Raw genomic sequence first — 24,824 nt, 5'->3', positions numbered from 1 at the left:
TTGGAGGAAGGGTTATCTGTTAAAGTTTGGTTATTAGAGAAAGTCTCTCTGGGAAAATAATGTTAAAAACAAAGCATCTAAATCCAAATGGCCAGGTGGGTGAATGGGTAGGAGGATTTAGACTACTCTAAGGAAAGAAAATGCAAATTAGTGTTGAGGCCCAGTGGGTTTAAAAAAATTAAAGTCCTTGGCATGTTCAAGGAACTGAAAGATGAGTGCCTATTGGCATGTTGGAGAGTAGGGGTGGAATAAGATATTAGACAGGTAGACACAATCAAATCATCCAATGTCTTTACAGTATACTTAAGAGTTGTATTTCACTTTTAGTGCATTGTAGATTCATCGAGTGAGTCTTAAACAGATAAGTTATGCCAGCCATTATATTTTTGAATGATTACTTTAGCTGGAGAGAGTTGGAAGGAAGTGACGACAAAAGTTGGAACAGGTTAAAAATGACAGGGAAGGGTGGTAGGGACGGGGGACCTCTGGGTAGATTGAGAGACATGACTGGATTTTTATTATATTTATTTTTATTTTTATTTTATTTTTGGCCCTGTCACCCAGGCTGGAGTGCAGTGGTGCAACAACCACAGCTCACTGAAGCCTTGACCTCCCAGGCTTAGGAAATCCTCCCACCTCAGCCTCCTGGGTAGCTGGGACTGCAGGTGTGCACCACCACTCCCAACTAATTTTTGTATTTTTGGTAGAGACAGGCTTTTGCCATGTTGCCCAGGATGATTGGGAACTCCAGGGCTCAAGCAATCCACCTACCTCAACCTCCCAATGTGCTGGGACTACAGGTTGAGCCACCATACCCAGCCCTGATATATATTTCAACATCATTCAGATTTCATGATAAACTAGATAGAGTTCTGAGAAAAAGGAAGGTATTAAAAATAATTCCTAGATTACTGGCTTGAACAAATTCTTGGATCACAGCAGCTTCAACAGAGTCAGGGGAAGGCTGAAAGAGAAGCAGTTTTGTGGGAGAAAGTTAAGATTCAGTAGGAATCACCTCACCTTTTAAACATAGAAATTCTTGTAAGTTAACCAACTAAAGGCATTAGTAGGCCATTAGATGGAGGAATCTGGAGCTCAAAACAAAGTAGATAAAACTGTGGGTGTTTGGCGGCATCAGTCAAGCCATGGGAATAGGTAAGTTTATATGGGAAGATTGCAAAGATAAAAGAAGATGGTTCAGGACTGAACCTTGTAAAATGCAGTATCACTCAGACCAGGCCAGGATATGCTGTGGTAATGAGCACTTCCCGATTTTCAGTGGCTTAGAACTAAAAGTGCATCGTAGTATTCCACTGGGGTCTCTACTCCAAGTTGTCCTCACTTCAAGACTCGGGCTGATGGAACGGGCACCACGTTGAACGCCAGCCTTCACTGCGGCGGAGGGAAAGAGTTATTGGTAAATTTCGTGCTGACTCCTAGAAGTCTGTGTGGATACAATAAACATCATTCTGCCCATACTTCATTGGCCAAAGAAAATTACATTGCCTCATCTGACACTAAAGATAGGAAAATAATATACTGTCACACGCCTGGGAGGAGAATCAGAAATATTTAATAGAGGACACTAATCATAAACACAAAGGGCTTTCTCACAAAAACAAAAAAAAAGTAACATGTGTACCCGGGTTGCCGCCGAGGCTCGCGCCTGCGCAGTGAGCATCCCGCCCTTCGGCGGCTGGGAGCCTCCCAGAGCCCAGGAGCTGCAGGGACCAGACGCTGGCTTTGGGGCTGCACAACAGCCCAGCGGCTAACGACACCCGCGACGGGGGACAGGTTGATTTGGTTAAACAACTCCACTACCCATTGATTTTCTCAAAGATATTTTGCGAAGACGTCCAGGAGGTCAGATTCTTAAGGCCTTTTTAATGGACATTTGGAACAGGCAGAAGCAGACACTGCCTTCTAGATGCGGTTTTAAAGCAGCTACGGTGAATGATGGGGTCAGATCTCCGGGTGTACAACACGGTTTTCAGCCTGGACGACTGGCGCGGCATTCAGAAATGGCAAGAAGTAAGTAAGACAAAGTATGAGCCTTTGAAGGTTGGAAGATTTGGAATTGAGTTTAAGTCTGGCTACCATAGAGATGTTCCCTGTATCTTTAGTGGTGACTGGATTGGGATGTTCGAGCCTCATCAAACACTTTTTGGCCCACGTGAGTGAGGCCAGTGTTGGAATGTCAAAGATGACAGCATTTAAATTCGTGAACTTTTGGACCAATTTCTGCCATTTGTTGGCATTTTTGGAAGCACCAAGGAAACATTCATAAATGTCAATTTTCCAGAAACATTTTTTCCTTTTCCTTTTTGCCTGCATCCTCGACAGCTTAGTAGTAACCTCTACAGTAAGCAGAAGGTTCTCCAGCTGTCCATCTTTTAGGGCAGATGTAGACACAGTGCTGCTCTTTCTAAAAAGTGTGCAGGACGTCTCCTTATAATGTCCGAGAGGCTGGTGGAATGGAGAAACCGGTATTTAGAGTGACTTCAAGGGCACTCTATTTAGACGGCACTGAAACGTGAACGTCTGAATTCTATAAAGATCCTAGGAACTGCACTAAGTAACAATTGTGAAAGGACTCCAAGCAATGGCATCAACTGTATAACATACCATGCTGGTATTAGAGCCTTTCTTCACTGAGTTGTCCCAGATTGCAGGGATTTATGCAGTTAGCCATGATTGGGTCAGTTTTAGAAGACAAGAGTACTGAAGATGTACAAAAGCCATCTTGGTTGGTGTGTAATGGTGTGGGTGGCCAAGGGATTTGCAGTAATCTTCAGTCTTTAGTGGATGGATTGAAATTTGTCCTAATCATTGGAATAGCCATGTCTTTGTCAAGCAAAGATGGTGAAGCAAAAGGAGCAATGTCAGATGTCTCAAGAATAGCATTTTGTTTTCTTTACTGCAGGGTGGGGAAAGCAGAACAGGCCTCCCAGTTCACATCAGTGGGTTCTTTGGCCTCACCGACAACATCAGGAACATAAAATAAAGAGATGTGGGCAAGTGGAGAGACCTGGCAGCTTTCTGGAGTGAATTTGTTTTCATGATTGTTGTCCCTAAAGTTCATGCTACTTAGATTCAACAAAACTTCTGGAGACAGAAAAAAAAAGTAACATTCCTATATTTTCAGTATTTTACATTAGATTTTTGACAGAGAAATATGTACAAATGAACCAAAATCCAAAGAGAAGGAAATACCACTTTCATTAGTAACAAGTTTTTCTCCCTCTCATCTCGTCTCAGCCAACCAGAGTCTTTTCCAGAGGTAAACAGTGCTACTAATTTCTTATGAATCCTTTAATCTACTTTATGCATTAATAAGCATGTCTATTAAGCCTTTACTTTCTAACCCAAAGGGTGGCATACTTTATGTCCTATTCCACAATTCATTTTTTCTCACTTAATATATCTTGGAGACTGCTCTGTATCAGTGACAAAGAGCTGCATTATTCTAATTAATAGCTACATAGTAACCCAGTATACGAATTCATCATTTATTTAACAATCCCTTATTAGGGCAAATTTGGGTTTGTTTTCGATATTTTGCTTTTCAAAAGAAATAATGTAATAAACCTTTTACATATGTTACTTCACAAAGAAATACTGTAATTAATAATCTTTTACACATGTTACTTCACAAATGTGGAGTGAATCCGTTAAAAAACTATCTTGCTTAAGGGCTAGGTAGAGGAAGAACTGGAAAAGCAATTCATTGATTCCACACTGCTATTGTTGGGATCATCCATGACTGGCTTAAACTCCTGGAGGTGGGGCTGTGCTTAATCTCACCCTAATCATGTTGATCAGTGGGCGAAGAAAGAATTGGCATCAATATTTTCCACCAAGAACTGTGAGATGAGAAAGTAGAAACAGTATGCCGAGGCAATCTAGGTAAAATGTTGGCAAAGAAAGTAATTATAGGAAATATTTTCTCTTGTGTTTACAGATTTTATTAATGGTTCCAGTGAATGCCTTTATTTGGGGGAGGGTAAGGAAAAAAAGGAACTTCAATTTATAGACACTGTAAAAGGTGCTAGATGTGTGCAATTCTTTCGGTCCTCATGTTAACCATGGCAAACAGTAATGTCTTTAGATTATAGACTTTTAGGCTTAGAAGGATGAATTTTCTCATGATGAGCAACTAGTAAGCAGCAGCACTGAAATTCCACTCCAGAACAGACTTAGAATCTGTATAGGAAACTCACTGTTTTCTTCTCTGTACTCACAACACTTCTGACACCAGATATGTGGGGGTTTTTTTCACTCCAACCAATTCTTTAACTTTCCCAACACTGGGTGTCATGTAATTCAATTATCACACTAAATACCTGAAGTTAGTGCAGACCCCACAGGTTAAGGAAACAATCCCATAAGACCACTCTGCTTACTTCCAATGCTAATCACATGTCTGGGCCTCCTGAACGTCCCACAGACCAGCTATAAATGAGAGCTTTCTACAAACCACTCCTCATGGTCAATAATTTGCTAGAACAGGTCGTAAAACTCAGGGAAACATTTACTTAAATTTATTGGGCTGAAAACTCCAAGCTTCTAATCATGGTTTGGTCTTTCTGATGACCAGCCTCCTTCCAAGGTCCCACCAAGAGTCCCCTCATTAGAACAAAAGATGTTCTCATCACCCAGGAAATTCTAAATGATTAGGAGCTCTGTGTCAAGAACCAGGGTCGAAGACCAAATATTGGAACAAAAGATATGCCTACCACCCCTATCTATAAGGGTATTAGGAGCTCTGTCTCAGAAGCAAGGGCAGAGAGCAAACATTAGAACAAAAGTTTCTCCTAGAACTCCTATTACTCAGAAAATTCCAATGGATTAGGAGCTCTGTGTCAGGAACTAGAGAAGAAACCAACATATGTATTTCTTATTATTTCAAAGACCCCTACATTAAGACAAGAACAGCACTAATGGCAAATTCATTAGGATTCCCAGAAAGAGATAAGGTGAATATTTCAATGCTTCCTACCTCTGAACAGTTTTTGTTCAGAAAATTGGGAGGATGCACTAATGGCAAATTCATTAGGATTCCCAGAAAGAGATAAGGTGAATGTTTCAATGCTTCCTACCTCCAAACAGGTTTTGTTCAGAAAACTGGGAGTATGCCTGCACCTTCAGGAAGGGAACAAGTGACTTCAGATTTGCAGAGATTGAGAGGGATGCTGAGAACAGGCTGGGAGTTACCAATAAGTAGCCACAGAATGGTGGTAACCAGACAGAAAAGAAAGTAAGTGAATATAACCTGAATGAGCTTGGAAGCACGTTTTTTCCCCAATCAATCCTCCAGATGATAATGCGACCTAGCCAATACCTCGAGAACCTATGAAGAGGACCCAGCTAAGCTATACCCAGACTCATCACCCACAGAAACTGAAATAATAAATGTGTGTTGTTTTAAAATTAGTGGTTATTTTCTACTCAGCAATAGATATCTAATATGTTGAGTGACTGCCTTATTTGGAGCCACAGCCACATAGCAATTATCCAGATGATTCAGGCCAAAATCCATTTCTGCTACAGAAAGTCTGGAGGCAGAAATATCCCACCCCCTTTTGGAGCTCATAACCAGCAATGATACCCCTGACATAGAGAGACAAATGACTGTGTCTAGGGTGGGCTTTAAGGCAAAATTTTAAAGTGGAAATAAACAGCCATTAATGCTCTCACTTTATTTGGGGTATCTTTCTCTTATCTTTCTGTATTTTACCCACCTCTTTTTCCAGGCACCAAGCAGCACTAGAACACAGAATTTGCAGTCATTAATAAAATATGCATGATAACAAGTTTAGAGTGTGTGAGTTATAAATGTTCCTTTCTTGCTATTGACTAGCATTAGGACATACGGTAAATATGCATGTTTTAAGAGACAGAGAAGTAGTAGAGTTAGAGCAAAACACACACACAGAAAGACAGACAGGCAGACAAACAGAGACAGAGAGGAGGGAAAGGGTGACACGATGGTGATAAGACAAGTGTAGGGAGGAATACATGAACTGTATTTGAATTGCAGGAAGATGATTCAGGTATGAGAAGGCCGAGAAGCAAAAATCTGTGAATCAGTGGAGGGAGGAGGAGCAAAGGGAGTGAAGAAGGAAAGGGTTAAGGTGATATAATGTAGGACTGCATTAGGAAATTCCACTGGGACCAGCCACCTAAGGGGCAGTCTTGAGATCAGGGAGGGGAGAGTAACCTGGAGAGCAGTTTCATGCTAAGCCTTGGGGTGTAGCAAACAACCTTGCAGGTGGGCCTTCATGCCTCAAGGACCAGGAGCAGAGAGAGTTCAAGCTGGTCCACCTAACCGCTCTCTATCTAAGTGGGGAAGGGAGTGCTTGCATGAAGTGGGTTTTGGGAGGTTGAATTGCTGTTCTACCTCCTCCACTCCATCATTCATTGATTCATTCACTCATTTAACAGATACCCACTGAATGTCTACTGTATAGTAGGCAACATATGGGGCACAGAGTTTCACAAACATGGCCACACTCTTACAGAGCATATATTCTCCAGAGGGAGATGGAGAAGTGAGCAGTCTATGTGATACACTACCAAGCGTGATGGCCATAATGGGGGAAGCACACAGAGCTGTGGGATCACCAAGGAGGGGCTCTGCCCCCAATGCTGAGAGATTAGGGAGGCTTCCAAGAGGAGTAGGCATCTATATGGAGAGCCAAAGGGCAAGAACTTAAGAGGTAAGAAGAAGGGAGGTGGTCCAGGCAGAGAGAGATAAGAGTACTGGAGAGTGTCGATTACTTCTCTGGCCCAAAGCATTGCTTCTCAAGCCATCCGTAGTGAAGGACCAGTTCCTTACATTTCCAGTTCACCATGGATACTTTTGTAAAATACAGCGAAAGGGAATTACTATGAAAATGAGATGACAAAGACATTTTTAAATGTTCAGTTTTTAAATTATTAGACTAGATCCAATAGACATAAAACTACTTTATCAAATTGTTGTAAAAGCATGTTCGATTGCTGAGCTTATCACACACCAATTACAGTTCATGAATCATCCCTGATTCACAGACCACACTTTAAGGAGCGCTTGCCTATAGCATACAGGAAAAAGAGAAAAATTACAGTCTAGAGGATTCTGGATGAAACAGACAAGGAAAAGAAGAATCAGTGAGCTGTTACCAGAAGCTCTTTCTGGGTGTAGGTAGCATTCAGACTGCAGAAACCTGTGGCCAGAGAGTCATCATGCATCCGTCTGAATTGCAACCATTGAATTCTCACCACACCCAGTGTCTAACATTAGTTAATTCGGTGGAAAGTGGGACACAATCAGCGAAACAGAGGGTTTTAGAGGAAGCTGAAGAAGGAATTAGGGATAATCAACTTCCCCTTCCCACTCCAGCTTCAAAGCTTTTGTTAGTTTCTAAGAATCCTCTGACTCTGTAAAATAAACACCCCTTCCAATTCAATGGTTTCTGGTTAAAAGGGGGGGGGAGAAACAACAACAACAAAAAATGATAATAATAAAAAACAAGCAACCAAGCAAATAAACAACAAAAAAACTTCCACAACTGCAAAAGCTTTCCCACACATCCATCTGCGTCTGCTTGCCTGGCTACCGCCTTGTTTCTCAGGACTGGCTGCAGAAGTTTTCTTTGCTGAGATGCACTCTCTGGCCCTCCTGAGCTGTGTTGCACATACCTCTTGTACATTCCCAAAATACTCTCCAATCACAGCACTTACCACTCTTTATTTAACTGTCCCCTCAAATTCATCCTACATTGGACTGTGACTTCCTTCGGTTATATTCCACTGCAATTCAGAGAATGGTATACATGGTAGCTACTCCGTAAATCACTGTTTGTTAAATGAAAGCATGCATAACTCCCTTGAACTAGGAAGAAAGTAATGTCAATTTTAGAATGTGAAGAATGACAGGCATCTGGAGATGTCTGGAGAGGAAGGGCATTCCAAGGGAAGCAAGCTGCATGCACAATGGCATGGACATATTAAAAAACATGTTTGAGGAATCTCAAGGGAACATCTGAGAGAGTCAAAGAAAGGGAGTCACATTAATTTATGTTTTAGAGAAAATATATGAAGCATCAGCTTTCTAACATGTGATTGAGTATAAAATTAATGAAACATTTCAGTAAATGAAACAGTAAAATTTCTCCCAAAGTTTGTAACTCATTGTTTTTCATTTAGTCACTCATTTAGCACATTTGCTCATTTAATAATCATTCCATTGCATCCATCAAATCTGTTTTTGAAGTAGGAAACATAAATAAGAAATAAATTGCCCACTCACTTAGCTAAGTAACACACGTTACCACTATATGTGTAGTATATTTTCTCAGCAGCAATAAAATAGGAAAGAAAAATTACTTCATCAATTAAACAAGCACGCACTAAAAAAATGCCCTGGTTTCTTTCTCTCTCTCTCTCTTTCTTTTTTTTTTTTTTTTGAGACTGAGTCTCACTCTGTCACCCAGGCTAGAATGCAGTGGCACGATCTCAGCTCACTGCAACCTCCACCTCCGAGGTTCAAGCGATTCTTATGCCTCAGCTTTCTGAGTAGCTGGCCCACCACCATGCCCAGCTAATTTTTTTTTTATTTTTTTTTTTAGTAGAGATGGGGTTTCACCATGTTGGCCAGGCTGGTCTCGAACTCCTGGCCTCAAGCGATCCTCCCACCTAGGCCACCCAAAGTGCTGGGATTACAGGCGAGAGCCACTGCTCCCAGCCTGCTTGGTTTCTTAAGGATTAAATCAAAGGAGGTAGTTGAAGATATATACAACCTTCTTAATCCCTGCAAAGTCAGTAGGAAATCCAACCCTTTAATTTCTTCCCTAGAACAAAGACATGGTGAATCATTGACCTACTTATATTTAGAAGCAGATTTATAACTATACATACTAGTAAGACCTTCCCAATCAAATTAATGGAATGTCACTGGATCACCATTAGCTACAACTAAAAGGTGACAAAAGCATGATAAGTGAATTTAGAGCGTAAGTTATCTAGCTTGGAAATTTGCCACCTCCACAATTGTTCTTAAATTCGTATTTGGCTCACAGATATGATGATGGCGATGATAACAATGATGATTATACAATGATGCAATACCTAGTAACACAGCTGCTTCTTGAGCAATGCTCCCAAATCTCTAAAGCAGATGATTCAACTTGGTTTATTGTGGAGATTCAGCAGATATTACTTGTTTTTTCCTTGCTTTATTTAACTGCACAGCAACAATTTCCTCAAGAGTCATTTCCTGTGGTAAGTTTAAATCCCCTTAAAATGAACTAACCCTGTCCCTTGAATCATAGTCACACTGTTTTGCTTTCTAAGAAATAAAACAACTGAGAATTTCAAGATCTCAGTTTCCTCATTTGCAATGGAAGGGGGTTTAATTAGGTTTTGTGATTTGTTTGTTTGTTTTACTGTTACAGAACAGTGGGCCATATTTTGGGGGTATATGTGATATTTTGACACATGGATACAATGTGTAATGTTTATTATACCAGGGCAATTGGGATATTCATCACTCCAAACATTCACCCCTTCTTTATGTTGTGAACATTCTAATTCTTCTCTTCTAGCTATTTTGAACTATACCACAAATTATTGTCAATCATAGTCATCCTACTGTACTATCAAAAACTAGATCTTATTCCTTCTAACCGTATCTTTACAACAATTATAATTAGAGTTTTTTTTTTTTTTTGAGACCAAGTCTCGCTCTGTCACCCAGGCTGGAGTGCAGTGGCTCCATCTTGGCTCACTGCCAGCTCTGCCTCCCGGGTTCACGCCGTTCTCCTGCCTCAGCCTCCCGAGTAGCTGGGACTACATGTGCCCACCACCATGCCTGGCTGATTTTTTTTTTTTTTTTTTTTTTTTTTTAGTAGAGACAGGGTTTCACCGTATTAGCCAGGATGGTCTTGATCTGACCTCGTGATCCACCCGCCTCAGCCTCCCAAAGTGCTGGGATTACAGGTGTAAGCCACCATGCCTGGCCATAATTAGAGATTTTTAAAGGTATCTTTTAACTCTAAGAAAAAAATGGCAATCATGAAATACTCTGTAACAAACACCAAAGTAGATATATGTTATATATATAATTTTGTTTAATTCTTCTGAAAACCATTTTGGGATTGGGGGGAATTTTATTACTATTATTATAATTTTCTAGTCAAGAGAACAGAACTAACTTGAGTCTTCATACCCAGTTAGAAGTAGGGTTGGATTTCCAATCTCTACCTGCTAAATCTCTATCTACCTCATACCCAGAATCATACCTTCAAGTTCTGTCTCCCATTCAACATTCCATAAGACCATGATTATACAGTTTTTAAGAATTTTCAGGGTAGCAATTTAGAATGCCAGCCATTTGGAGTTTGCAACATGCTGTTTTATATTTTTAATAGCTTTCTTTATATTCTTTCTTTTAGAGCAAGAAGTCTCTGTTCTCCAACCAGTGACCCAAACATTACCTTGTGTACAATAGCGATGCGTGTATAGACCTCCAACACATGATGGATAAGAACACATTCTCCCCTCTCACACACCAAGGACATGGGCTGCATTTCTCTGAGTATCTCTGTTTACCTTTTATTCCATATAATACCTGATCACAGTGTAAGTTTTTGATGTCAGGGAAATAATGATTACTGTTGTATTAGTGCAATTTATAAAACACATGTCTATAACAGTATATCTCTACCCTATAAAAAAAATTTCATACATAAAGGAAGACAAATAGTCAAGCATAAGGCAAAATATGAGAAGTCCTTTAAGAAAGCTACAAAATACCACAGAATTCCAATAAGTTAAACAATATGATATTTGACAGAAAACAAAGTCTAATCCATGTTAGATTCATTGACATGAAATGAAATTCTTAGTGTAGTAGGCTTAGACTTGGAAATAGAAAGCAGCAGCTCTAATTCTAGTGCTCTTCACTAGATGCATGATCTGGAACAAGTGATGGAAGGCCCATGTCTCTAAGTTTTCTCATTTGACAAGTGAGAGGTTTCTATTAGATTGGTGATTTTTAAACTTGCTCCATTCTTCCATGGTATTTGGGGGTTATGTTAGAGGGGACAAAGAGAGAGGTAGTAGGATGAAGGTGAGTCTCTAGAGTTCAGTGCTTCTACTTTAAGCACTACTATCGTGCTTTGCTTTTTTATCTGTTTGCAAATTTGATCTGTTTGCTGGACATACACACAGATTGCTGTTTCAGTAAAGCATTCAGTATTATGACATAATTGTTGTCAAGCACTGTACTGAATAACCACCAGATTTCTTTTTGTATGAGTCTTCATGAAGATGACATCATGTGTAATTTCTTGCTCAATCCCAGTTATCACAATGGTGGTTTCCTCAGTTTTTCAGGAGTTCCCCTTTCCTGTTTCTGAGGCTACTGAGTGAACTAGGGGATTCCTGGCAGGAAGCACCAGGAGCACTGAGGGGATGGCTTCTCCACAGCTAGTGCATGCACCCTATGGTGGTCGGGGAGTTCCAGCCTCATTTTGGCTGGGAAAAGATGACCTATATTCCATTTGTCCTAGAAAATGCCTCCTTTTCTGATTTCCCTTGCCTCTGCAGGCATCAGAAGTCCTGTGGGAAAGAGAGAATTTGGGTTTTCCTGAGAAATTCATTCACTTCCCCTTTTCTGTTTGCATTCGTGTGATACTCCATTTAGATGGGGAAGTTGTGGTTAAAAATTAAATTGAGAGAGGAGAATGTGTTCTTATCCATCATGTGTTGGAAGTTCGTACACACATCTCTATTGTACATAAGGTCACTGTCTTCTGTGTAATTGCAGCACTTTGTATGAATCTCTTACAGCACAAATTAAAGGTACCATGCATGAATAATTTACTGGCCTATTTTTCCTTTCTCCAGCCTAAGTGACTGGAAATATTAAGAAAATATTTGTTGAATGGAGGAAGATATATATGAATGGATAAATACAGCCTAGCCCCCTGGATTAAATGTGTTCAAGCATTCATGGAGAAAGTATTACTAAATGTAGTAAAGAAAAAACTCTGGCTACTCTACTGAAGAGGAGGAAGCTCTGAGACTTCATGAAGAGAGAGAGAGAGAGGGAGACCCTGGTGTCCCTGCTGATCCCAGCCTTCCAATCTTCTCCACCAAAGCACCAGACCTGTGATGAAGCCAGAACATCTTGGGTGTTCTAGCCCCAGTCACGATCTGACTGCTGCCAAAAAAGAGATTCCAAACAACCAAATTGTTCAGCTGAGATCCAGTAATAGAATCCTGTTAATTATTATTGTTTTGAGACACTAAATCTGCAGTGGTTTGTTATAAGCTAAATATATACAGGAGAGGCAACCAAGTAAGCAAAGAACAAATAATATCCCACAAGGTAGAAGGCTAAGCAGGATCGATACGATGCGTAGAATCTACATGGAAGACCTTTCCCACCACTTCCGGGAAAATGAAATGAAGCTCATCCTTAACAGAAAGAACGGCAGAGATCTTTATTATGGCACTCACACACACACAGAAAAAACATAATGGAAAAAAAACAATTGGGTCACTTAGGGCAACAGAATTCATTTTTCCTGCAGATACATTAGTATCAGTTACCACTTGCAGATAGTCAAAAAGAGGGAAAATCCTGGCCAACATGGTGAAACCCCATCTCTACTAAAAGTACAAAAATTAGCTGGGCATGGTGGTGCACAGCTGTAGTCCCAGCTACTCGGGAGGCTGAGGCAGGAGAATCGCTTAAACCCAGGAGGTGGAGGAGGTTGCAATGAGCCAAGATCACACCACTGCACTCCAGCCTGACCACAGAGCGAGACTCTGCCTCAAAAAAAAAAAAAAAAAAAAAAAAAAAAAAGAGGGAAAAGAAAACTTAGAGTAATATCAAAAGGAAGTCTCTTGGGGGCACCAGAACAAAGACTCATCTCCACACCTTCTTCTTTGAGATACCTGCTGCTAAATTACTGGACGCGTATGTTTCATCTTCCACATAGATGATGTCGAGATGACAGCAGAGGCCATGTTCTTGTGTGGGGCATAGCTGCTTTAATCATTTGCAATGCCTAGTACAGTGTTCTGTAATTAGTAGGCCCCAAGTAATCAATAGCTGATGAAATGTCTGGCTAACTGACCCATCTTTTAATCATGTAGATCATTAGGTCAACAGTGTCCAATAGAAATGTAATAAAAAGACTGAGTGTAATGGCTCACGCCTGTAATCCCAACCCTTTGGGAGGCCGAGGCTGGAGGATCACTTGAGCCCAGGAGTTCAAGACTAGCCTGGGCAACATAGTAAGACTCCATCTCTACAAAAAAAAAGTTAGCTGGGCTTGGTGGTGTGCACCTATAGCCCTAACTACTTGGGAGACAGAGGCAGAAGGATCACTTGTGCTCAGGAGTTCAAGGCAGCAGTGAGCTGTGATCATGCCATTAATTCCAGGCTGGGTGGCAGAGGGAGACAGAAAGGAGAGGAGAGGGGAGGAGAGGAGAGGAGAGGAGAGGAGAGGAGAGGAGGGGAGGGGAGAGGAGAGGAGGAAAGAGCCTCATGTAGAAATTTAAGTTTTCTAGTTGCCACATTTTTAAAAGTAAAAAGAAAACAAGACCGACTAATTTTAATAATATATTTTATGCAACCTAATATATTTAAAATATCATTTTAGCACGGGCTACCAATATTTAAAAATCATAAATGAGATATTTTTCATTTTAAAAAAATACTTAGTTTTCAAAATTTGGTGCATAGTTTACACTTGTGGCACACCTTATACAGATTAGCCACATTTCAAAGGGTTCAGTGGTCACAAAGATGAGTAGGTACTGACCCAGCTTCATAACAGAACAACTGATTGCTGTCAATGTCCTCTCAGAAATATGCTTCTCATGTAGAACTTTCACAGTCATTAACTTTCACTGAAAAATGATTCAGCTAATAAGTTTGTTTCGTTTTATTTAGCTTTGTGATGCACACTAACAAAAGCCAAGATGATCTTAACAAAGAAAATATTGCAGTATTGTAGTGTATTGTGTGTTTCAGCAGACCCAACCAGTGCAGTGCAGGAAATAACATCTTATGGAGGAGACCCAGGTTCCTTTGACTGGCGACGGGCTTTGGGAAGCACATTTTACTTTTGCCCTTTTTCTCTCTCTTGTGTTGCCATAGGACCCTGCCTAAGTGGCAGTCCTGGAAGGTAGTAGTCCTAACAAGAAGCAAGAGACCAGGGGATGTCAGCACAATAACTCTCTATATCACTCCTAGCAAAACTAGAATCCCTGCAATGCTCTACAAGCTCTCCCTCTCATCTGCCTCTGTCTTTGCAATCACTCACCTTGTCCCCTACTATTCTTCCCTTTGCCCACTCTGCTCCAGCCACATTGGTCTTGGTGTGCTATTTCTTGAATGTGTGCTCGTTTACTCCCCAACACTTTGCACAAGTCGTTTCCTTGGACAGGAGCACTTTTCCCCCAGATATTTTTATGGCTGACTTAGCCATGCTTTACAGCTTTGCTTAACTGTGTACGATGGGGTGTGTTTCATTGTTGATGGCCTTATCGATGATAATCATGAGTTTGCAAAAGCAACTGGTTAACTTCCATTATGTCACAATTTCTGATGAATATTGAGACTGCACATTGCGAATGAAGAGGATGTCTCCCTAGGTGAATCAAATAGCATTTTGTTGTTTTCTGGGAGTGCCAGGACCCTACATAAAGAGGGAGCCTGCGGGCTGAGACACTAGAACAGCAGTCAGGTAGGGAGCCATCACTTGCCTTGCACTGAGAAGGAAGACAAAGGCCAGCATGTCCAGGCTTTTTTTTTTTTTTTTTTTTTTTGCTGCTGGTGCTGCTCTGGGGTGTGGGGTTGCACAGCTTCCCAGCGACTCCAGAAACACAAGAACAAGATGCAGAGATAGTCCAGGTAAATGCTGCATTGCAGCTGCCAGTAATGCAAGAGCAGCGTGTTCCCATTTTTCAAAGGTCAAGAGGTAGGAATTCAAGCAAGTTTGGGATTCATTTAGGAAACAAGTAGTTTGTCAGGAACAGGTCCCCTCATTTAAAAAAAAAAAACAAAAATATATCACTGGGTGCAGTGGCTTATACCAGTAATCACAGCACTTTGGAAGGCTGAGGTGGATCGCTTGAGTCCAGGGTTTGAGGTTGCAGTGAGCTATGATTGCACCACTGGACACCAGCCTGGGCAACTGAGCAAGACACTGTATCAAAAAAAGAAAAAAAGAAAAAAGAAGGTAAAGTTAGAGGGAACCAAAGGAGCAAGCAACACATAGACTGGCTGTACTAACTGTGATTCTGACCTCAAGAGTAAAGCTAGACTTAACAATGGCATGGGTTCTTCTACCACAGTAACATTTCTGCACCACTGCTAAACGTAATAAGGGCTATGAGATCATTACAGAAGCAGACAGATTTTTTCCCTCTTCTCATTCAATTATTAAGGAAAAGGGCTATATTGTTACAATAGTGAAATGCTGCAATTTTTCAGAAAACTGAGAAAGACTTTACTTCTACTATTTTAGTATTCTTTTCTTTATAAGAAATACCTAGAAAACTGCTGCTACAACTTGAAGAGTGAAATCAATCAAATTGGAAGGCAGAGAGACAGTAGCCCAGTGCTTGAGAAGCTGAAGCAAATGCAGAATTTCTTTGGGCTGAAGGTAACTGGGAAGCCAGATCGAATTTGATGAAGCAGCCCAGATGTGGCTTCCCTCATCCTCACTCAAGAGAGCCCTTGTTGGGAGCAAACAAATCTGACCCACAGGTAATAAGACTGCGCACCAGAGTGAGAGAGAGCTGTTTCCCACCACAGTGGGAAGAAATGAGGTTCCCTGTGTCTCTGTTCTCTCCTTTATCATTTTAAGGATCAAAACTACATGCCAAATCTGCCTCAAGAGGATGTGGACCGTGCCACTGGGAAAGCCTTTGAACTCTGGAGTAATGCCTCGGCCCTGACCTTCACCAGGGACTTTGAGAGTGAAGGGGACATAATGTCATCCTTTGTGTGAGGAGGTAAGCTCTTCTCTCCCAAAACCATTCTGAACGTTCCCTCCTGCTACCCTGGGATCTGCTCCATCAGAATTGCTGATGGAGGAAAGCCTCACAGATGAAGAGTGTCTTTTGGCTCCTTGCTATAGCTCTTTTGTCTCGTCTGGGTAAGGCTGAATAAAACAAGGGTATATCTTTGTTGAATTCTTTTTCTTGCAGATCTCCATGACAATTCTCCCTTTTATGGACATGATGGTTGTCTTGCTCATGCATTCCCACCTGGACCAGGTATCGGAGGAGATGTTCATTTTGATAATGATGAAACAAGGACCAAGGATTTCAGAAGTGAGTCAGCTAATTCCTTCATTGCCTCTTTTATTTTTCCTTCCCATAGCTTATAGAATTTTTTTGTTTTATCTAAAAGAATGCTTTCAGTAAAATGAATAAATTTTGACTTTATTAGTATAAATACTTTAATAAATATAAACTGTTGATACTATAAATTACTTTAAAAAGGTAACTATTTTGTCTCATTTCATAAAAATGTAAGAGAATAATATTTCTTCAAGCTGTGTAATTTTACTGACAAAAATACATTACTCTAAAATTTTTACTAGAATGTTTAATATCATATCATTATGTACATTTGTCAAATATTCAGTGCTTTGAAAATATTCAGGTTTTTGGATTTTGCATGCATAAAATGTAAGGACACTAGACCCTATCACAGTGCAAAATGAGTAACTTAAAGGAGTTTATTTGAGAGGCCGAGGTGGGTGGATCACTTTTAGGCCAGGAGTTCAAGCCCAGCCTGGCCAACATGGTGAAACCCTGTCTCTACTAAAAATACAAAATTAGCTGGGCATGGTGGCGTGTGACTGTGGTCCCAGCTACTCAACTTGGGAGGCTGAGGCACGAAAATCACTTGAACCAGGAGGCAGACATTGCAGTGAGCCAAGATCGCACCACTGCACTCCAGCCTAGGGGACAGAGTGAGACTCTATCTCAAGAAAATTTAAAAAAAAATTAAAAACTGGTTTAAATAAGCAAAGAATCTTGAAGCATACTAGCATAAGGTGTATATCTTGCCAATAAGGAGGATTTTTAAATATATGAAGTTTCAAACTGCCTTTCTATGAGGTGGTAACTTCTATTTGTGCAGAGATACTCTGGCTTCATGATGTAAGACGAACTGACATTCTGGAGTAACCAAATGAACAAATACAGAATCCTTTGTCTGGAGTCAGCCTGGTCGAAAGCTCAGATATGTCTTCTGCAGAAGGTGTCCATCTGCCTCCCACCCTTGTAGTCCTGCAGGGTGCCTACCAAACACACACACACCTGTGCAGCTTGAGAAGTGACCCAATTATACTAAGAAGAAAGGTCTTCTCGAGTGCACCTTACATTGGAATAAAACTCTCCATCCACTTCTCGTGAAGTAAATGTCTGGAGGAAATTCTGTCTAATATCTATTAGACTCCAGGCAAATCTTTTCATGGCCGATTTTTTGTTGACAGGCAGTAAGCACTGGGTCGTTCAGGAGGATCAACTGCTGAGTGGCTACCCCAGGGACGTCTACAGCTCCTTTGTCTTCCCTGAAAGGGTGAAGAAAATTGATGCTGCCATTTATGAGAAGGACACTGGAAAGACACATTTCTTTGTTGCCAATGAGTATTGGAGGTAAAGACCTACCCTCAGAAACCTTGGGAAATCAGATCACTCTGGTGGAAGGAGAGTTGCCTTTTAAAATTTTTCTCAAATTTCACTGAAACTTTCCTTTTTTCTGAGAATGAATGCAGCCAGGCCCACAGCCATTCAGTCCCCTACCTGTTATCACACTGCTGCCTAGCAAGGCAAGGAACTTGTTGGCTTGCATTTGAAAAGGAGATAAAGAGCAGAACACACAAAGGGAACTAGAGGCATCCAAAAAGGAGAAAATGAAGCATTTCTCCTTGATAGGACAGAACATGGAGCCCAAGGGAAAATTTGAATCAGATTTTTATGCTTGAGAATATCTTAGAGTTTGTCTAGTTTGCCCCACTCTCCCTCCCAGTTAAAATTTCTTAATAGTTTCATGCCAACAATGTACCCACCCATAATTTTTAAAAGCAGCCATCGGGGTTTTGCAAAATTGAGGCACAGACAGTACCTACCTCTCAGATTTGTTGTGAGAATTAAATGAATCTTCATATGAAAAGCACTTAGGACAGTGATTAGTACATGGAAAGTTCTACATGAAAGTTAAGTGTTTCTTTATTGTTTTTATATTAACCACAATGTGATATTTTTAGTTATTTTTTGTTACCAGGTATGATGAAAATATGCAGTCCGTGGATGCAGGTTATCCCAAAATCATTGATGACCTCCCCGGAATTAGTAAAAAAAATTGACCTGTTTTGAAAAATAAAGGTAAAGACCATTCAATTTCCTCATTTCACTATCATAAAATTACACATTTAGTGTTACATAGATAAGACAGTAAACTGTGTACACAAAAATATGATATTTTCGAGAGTTCATGTGAAAAATCATTATCTAGTTTCTTTTATTTCTAGGTTTTTTCTATTTCTTTTGTAGAAGAAGGCAGTATGAATGTAATCCTAAAATGAAGCAAATTTTGACTCTCCTGAAAGCTAACATCTGGTTCAAGTGCAGAAAGATGGTTGACTATCACCAAACAGAAAATAAAAAGTATTTTTAATGAGCCCAAAATATGTTCTTTTCTAAGAAACCAGGTATTTCAGTATTTTATTTCAGTCTCTTGGTAACACAAGGCAGAGACATAGAAATACAATCTTATTTAACTTCAATCTGAACATATTCTATGTTAGCTAGAATATATTGCTTCATGAACTTATACAAGTTAGTTTTAAGCAAGTACTAAGGGTTGTCAATCAAGGTCATCCTTAGGTTTTCACAGAAAAAAGCTTTTTACTAGAGTCCAAGACTCTGACTTTAACCTGAGCAGCTGCACATATGGGATGCATATCTCAATCCACCCAAGACAATAACAGCCCTCAGTTTCAACAAAGAAAAAACAGCGTAAAACTGTATCATCCTTACATGTACATGGCAACACTGTCACATATTAAAGAAAACAGACACTTAAACTTAGTATAAAAAATAAAGTGGCTGGGCACAGTGCCTCACGCCTGTAATCCCAGCACTTTGGGAAGCTGAGGCAGATAGATCACTTGAGGTCAGGAGTTCAAGACCAGCCTGGCCAACATGATGAAACCCCATCTCTACTAACAAAAAATACACAAATTAGCCGGGTGTGGTGGCAGGCACCTGTAATCCCAGCTACTTGGGAGGCTGAGTCACAAGAATCACTTGAACCCAGGAGGTGAAGGTTGTAATGAACCAAGATCACGCCACTGCACTCCAGCCTGGGCAGTAGAGTGAGATTTAGTATATATATTTTAAAAAGGTAACTTTTATCAACATATAATATGAATACAGAAAAGCCATGTATCATAAGTATATAGCTGATGATTCTTCACAACACAACCAAGTAACCAGCACACAAAAGAAAATTGCCAGTATCCCCAAATCCCTTCTCCAGGTACTAAGCTTTCTAAGGGTAACCACTATCCTAACTTCTAATCTAATACCATAGATTAGCTTTATCTCTTTCAGTACTTAAAATAAATGGAATTATACATTATATACCTTAGTATCTGACTTCTGTCACTCAACATTATATTTATGAGATTCATCAATATATTTTTATGTAATTTTTGATCATTTATTCTCTTTGCTGTAGAGTTTCCATTGAGTGAATAATTTCCCACAATTTATCCCTCCAGTCTATGTTGAAGGACATATAAGTAGTTTCCAATTTGGGGCTATTACAAATAGTCTTCAGGGGAAGCAGAGCAAGATAGTTGAATAGAAGCTTCCAATAGTTGTCCTCACACCCCCGCAAGAACATAAAATTGAACAACTATTCACACAAAAAAGCAACTCCATAAGAACCCAAAATCGGGTGAGCAATCACACTACCTGGTTTTAACATCATATTAAGGAAAGAGGCACTGAAAAGGGTAGGAAAGACAGTCTTGAATGACCTACACCAGCCCTCTCCTATCCCCCTGCAGTGATCATATGGCATGAAGAGAGAATCTGCACTAGGGGAAGAGGGAGTGTACAGTGATTGTGAGACTTTGCATTGGAACTTAGTGTTGCCCTGTCATTAGTGTTGCAACACCAGGCAGAATTCAGTCAGCTCTCATGGAGGAAGAGAGAGAGAGAGAGAGAGAAAGACTCAATTTGGTGGGTAGGGGGGTGGGGGGGAAGTCAGGAAAGAGAAGAAGAGTCTCTGCCTGGTAATCCAGGGAATTCCTCTAGATCTTACCTAAGACTACCAAGCTGGTACATCTGTGGGTCTACAAGAGCCACAGGTTTACTGGGCTTGGGGTGCCCCCTAAAGCACATATGGCTGCTGTGACCAAAGACTTAGATCATAACAACCAAGTTGCTTGGAATACCTGGAAAGCCTTCCCAAAAAGGACAGGTACAAACAAGTCCAGACTAAAAAGACTATGATAAATACCTAACTCTTCAATGCCCAGACACTGATGAACATCTGTAAGCATCAGGATCAACCAGAAAAACACTACTTCACCAAACAAACTAAATAAAGCACCATAAACCAATCCTGGAGAGACAGAGATATGTGACCTTTCAGACAAAGAATTTAAAATTGCTATTTTGAGGAAGCTCATCAAAATCCAGGATAACATGGAGAAGGAATTCAGAATCCTATCAAATAAATGTAACAAAGACATTGAAATAATTACGTGGAATCAAGCAAACATTCTGAAACTAAAAAATGCAATTGACATGCTGAAGAATGCATCAGAGTCTCTTAACAGCACAATTGATCAAGCTGAAGAAATAGTGAGTTTGAAGACAAGCTATTTGAAAATACACAGTCAGAGGAGAAAAAAGAGAAAAGCATACGTACAAGATCTAGAAAATAACCTCAAAAGGGTAAATGAAAGAGTTATTGACTGTAAAGAGAAGGTAGAGAGAGAGAGAGATTAGAGTGGAAAGTTTATTCAAATGGATAATAACAGAGAACTTCCCAAACCTAGAGAAAGATATCAAGTACAAGAAGGTTATAAAACACCAAGCAGATTTAACCCAAATAAGACTACCTCAAGGCATTTAGTAATCAATATCTGAAAGAACAAGGATAAAGACAGGATCCTAAAAGCAACAAGAAAAAAGAAACAACATACAAAGGAGCTCCAATATGTCTGGCAGCACACTTCTCAGTGGAAATCTTAAAGACCAGGAGAGAGTAGCGTGACATATTTAAAGTGCTGAAGGAAAAAAGATTATCCTAGAATAGTATATCTAGGGAAAATGCCCTTCAAACATGGAGAAATAAAGACTTTCCCAGACAAACAAAAGCTGTGGGATTACATAAGCACCAAACCTGTCCTATAAAAAATGCTAAATGGATTTCTTCAATCTTAAAAAGAAGGATGTTAATGAGCAATAAGAAATAATCCGAAGGTACACAATTCAGGGGTAATAGTAAGTAAACAAAAAAAAAACACAGAATATTATAATACTATAACTGTAGTATGTAAACTTTCTATGCAAGGCATAGAAAGACTAAAAGATGAACCTTTGAAAAATAATAACTACAACAACTTTTCAAGACATAGTATAATAAGATATAAATATAAACAACAAAAAGTTAAAAAGTGGAGAGATGAGGTTAAAATGTACAGTTTTTATTAGTTTTATTTTTGCTGGTTTATGCAATTAGTGTTAAGTTGTCATCAGTTTAAAATACTGAACTATAAGATATTATTTGCAAGCCTCATGATAACCTCAAATCAAAAACCATACAACAGATATACAAAAAAATCAAAAGCAAGAATTTAAAACATACAACTTGAGAAAATTATCTTTACTAAAAGGAAGACAGGAAAGAACAAAAGAAGGAAGACCAGAAAACAAATGACAAAATGGCAGGAGTAAGTCCTTACTTATCAATAATAACACTAAATATAAATGAACCAAAGTTTCCAGTCCAAAGATTCAGAATGGATTAAACAATAAGACCCAATGATCTATTGCTTACAAGCAACACACTTCACCTCTAAAGACACACATAGAATGAAAATAAAGAGATGGAAAATGACACTCTATACAAATGAAAGCCAAAAGAGAGTAAGAGTAGCTATGCTTACATCAGACAAAATAAATATCAAGACGAAAAGTATAAAAACAGACAAAGTCGAGGGAGGAGCCAAGATGGCCGAATAGGAACAGCCCCGGTCTACAGCTCCCAGCGTGAGCAACGCAGAAGAAGGTGATTTCTGCATTTCCATCTGAGGTACCGGGTTCATCTCACTAGGGAGTCCCAGACAGTGGGCGCAGGTCAGTGGGTGCGCGCACCGTGTGCGAGCCGAAGCAGGGCGAGGCATTGCCTCACTTGGGAAGCGCAAGGGGTCAGGGAGTTCCCTTTCTGAGTCAAAGAAAGGGGTGACAGACACACCTGGAAAATTGGGTCACTCCCACCCGAATTCTGCGCTTTTCCAACCGGCTTAAAAAACGGCGCACCACGAGATTATATCCGGCACCTGGCTCGGAGGGTCCTACGCCCACGGAGTCTCGCTGATTGCTAGCACAGCAGTCTGAGATCAAACTGCAAGGCGGCAGCGAGGCTGGGGGAGTGGCGCCCGCCATTGCCCAGGCTTGCTTAGGTAAACAAAGCAGCCGGGAAGCTCGAACTGGGTGGAGCCCAACACAGCTGAAGGAGGCCTGCCTGCCTCTGTAGGCTCCACCTCTGGGGGCAGGGCACAGACAAACAAAAAGACAGCAGTAACCTCTGCAGACTTAAATATCCCTGTCTGACAGCTTTGAAGAGAGCAGTGGTTCTCCCAGCACGCAGCTGGAGATCTGAGAACGGGCAGACTGCCTCCTCAAGTGGGTCCCTGACCCCTGACCCCCGAGCAGCCTAACTGGGAGGCACCCCCCAGCAGGGGCACACTGACACCTCACACGGCAGGGTATTCCAACAGACCTGCAGCTGAGGGTCCTGTCTGTTAGAAGGAAAACTAACAAACAGAAAGGACATCCACACCAAAAACCCATCTGTACATCACCATCATCAAAGACCAAAAGTAGATAAAACCACAAAGATGGGGAAAAAACAGAACAGAAAAACTGGAAACTCTAAAAAGCAGAGCGCCTCTCCTCCTCCAAAGGAACGCAGTTCCTCACCAGCAACTGAACAAAGCTGGATGGAGAATGACTTTGACAAGCTGAGAGAAGAAGGCTTCAGACGATCAAATTACTCTGAGCTACGGGAGGACATTCAAACCAAAGGCAAAGAAGTTGAAAACTTTGAAAAAAATTTAGAAGAATGTATAACTAGAATAACCAATACAGAGAAGTGCTTAAAGGAGCTGATGGAGCTGAAAACCAAGGCTCGAGAACTACGTGAAGAATGCAGAAGCCTCAGGAGCCGATGCGATCAACTGGAAGAAAGGGTATCAACGATGGAAGATGAAATGAATGAAATGAAGTGAGAAGGGAAGTTTAGAGAAAAAAGAATAAAAAGAAATGAGCAAAGCCTCCAAGAAATATGGGACTATGTGAAAAGACCAAATCTACGTCTGATTGGTGTACCTGAAAGTGACAGGGAGAATGGAACCAAGTTGGAAAACACTCTGCAGGATATTATCCAGGAGAACTTCCCCAATCTAGCAAGGCAGGCCAACGTTCAGATTCAGGAAATACAGAGAATGCCACAAAGATACTCCTCGAGAAGAGCAACTCCAAGACACATAATTGTCAGATACACCAAAGTTGAAACGAAGGAAAAAATGATAAGGGCAGCCAGAGAGAAAAGTCGGGTTACCCTCAAAGGGAAGCCCATCAGACTAACAGCAGATCTCTTGGCAGAAACCCTACAAGCCAGAAGAGAGTGGGGGCCAATATTCAACATTCTTAAAGAATTTTCAACCCAGAATTTCATATCCAGCCAAACTAAGCTTCATAAGCGAAGGAGAAATAAAATACTTTACAGAAAAGCAAATGCTGAGAGATTTTGTCACCACTAGGCCTGCCCTAAAAGAGCTCCTGAAGGAAGCACTAAACATGGAAAGGAACAACCGGAACCAGCTGCTGCAAAATCATGCCAAAATGTAAAGACCATCAAGACTAGGAAGAAACTGCATCAACTAACGAGCAAAATCACCAGCTAACATCATAATGACAGGATCAAATTCACACATAACAATATTAACTTTAAATGTAAATGGACTAAATGCTCCAATTAAAAGACACAGACTGGCAAATTGGATAAAGAGTCAAGACCCATCAGTGTGCTGTATTCAGGAAACCCATCTCATGTGCAGAGACACACATAGGCTCAAAATAAAAGGATGGAGGAAGATCTACCAAGCCAATGGAAAACGAAAAAAGGCAGGGGTTGCAATCCTAGTCTCTGATAAAACAGACTTTAAACCAACAAAGATCAAAAGAGACAAAGAAGGCCATTACATAATGGTAAAGGGATCAATTCAACAAGAAGAGCTAACTATCCTAAATATATATGCACCCAATACAGGAGCACCAAGATTCATAAAGCAAGTCCTGAGTGACCTCCAAAGAGACTTAGACTCCCACACATTAATAATGGGAGACTTTAACACCCCACTGTCAACATTAGACAGATCAACGAGACAGAAAGTCAACAAGGATACCCAGGAATTGAACTCAGCTCTGCACCAAGTGGACCTAATAGACATCTACAGAACTCTCCACCCCAAATCAACAGAATATACATTTTTTTCAGC

The 24,824-nt window shown here is 40.5% G+C and overlaps 1 pseudogene; it reads left to right on the top strand.

Annotated features, from left to right (window-relative positions):
• Positions 1–1,956: 1,956 nt before the first annotated feature.
• On the top strand, positions 1,957–17,680 carry LOC134731217 (sacsin-like; annotated as a pseudogene).
• The last annotated feature ends 7,144 nt before the right edge of the window (positions 17,681–24,824 follow it).

This window comes from Pan paniscus, chromosome 9 (assembly GCF_029289425.2).
Source record: "Pan paniscus chromosome 9, NHGRI_mPanPan1-v2.0_pri, whole genome shotgun sequence".
Classification (NCBI taxonomy): Eukaryota; Metazoa; Chordata; class Mammalia; order Primates; family Hominidae; genus Pan; species Pan paniscus.
The sequence above is the reverse complement of the archived record's forward strand: the minus strand, read 5'-3'. Positions and strand labels throughout refer to the sequence as shown.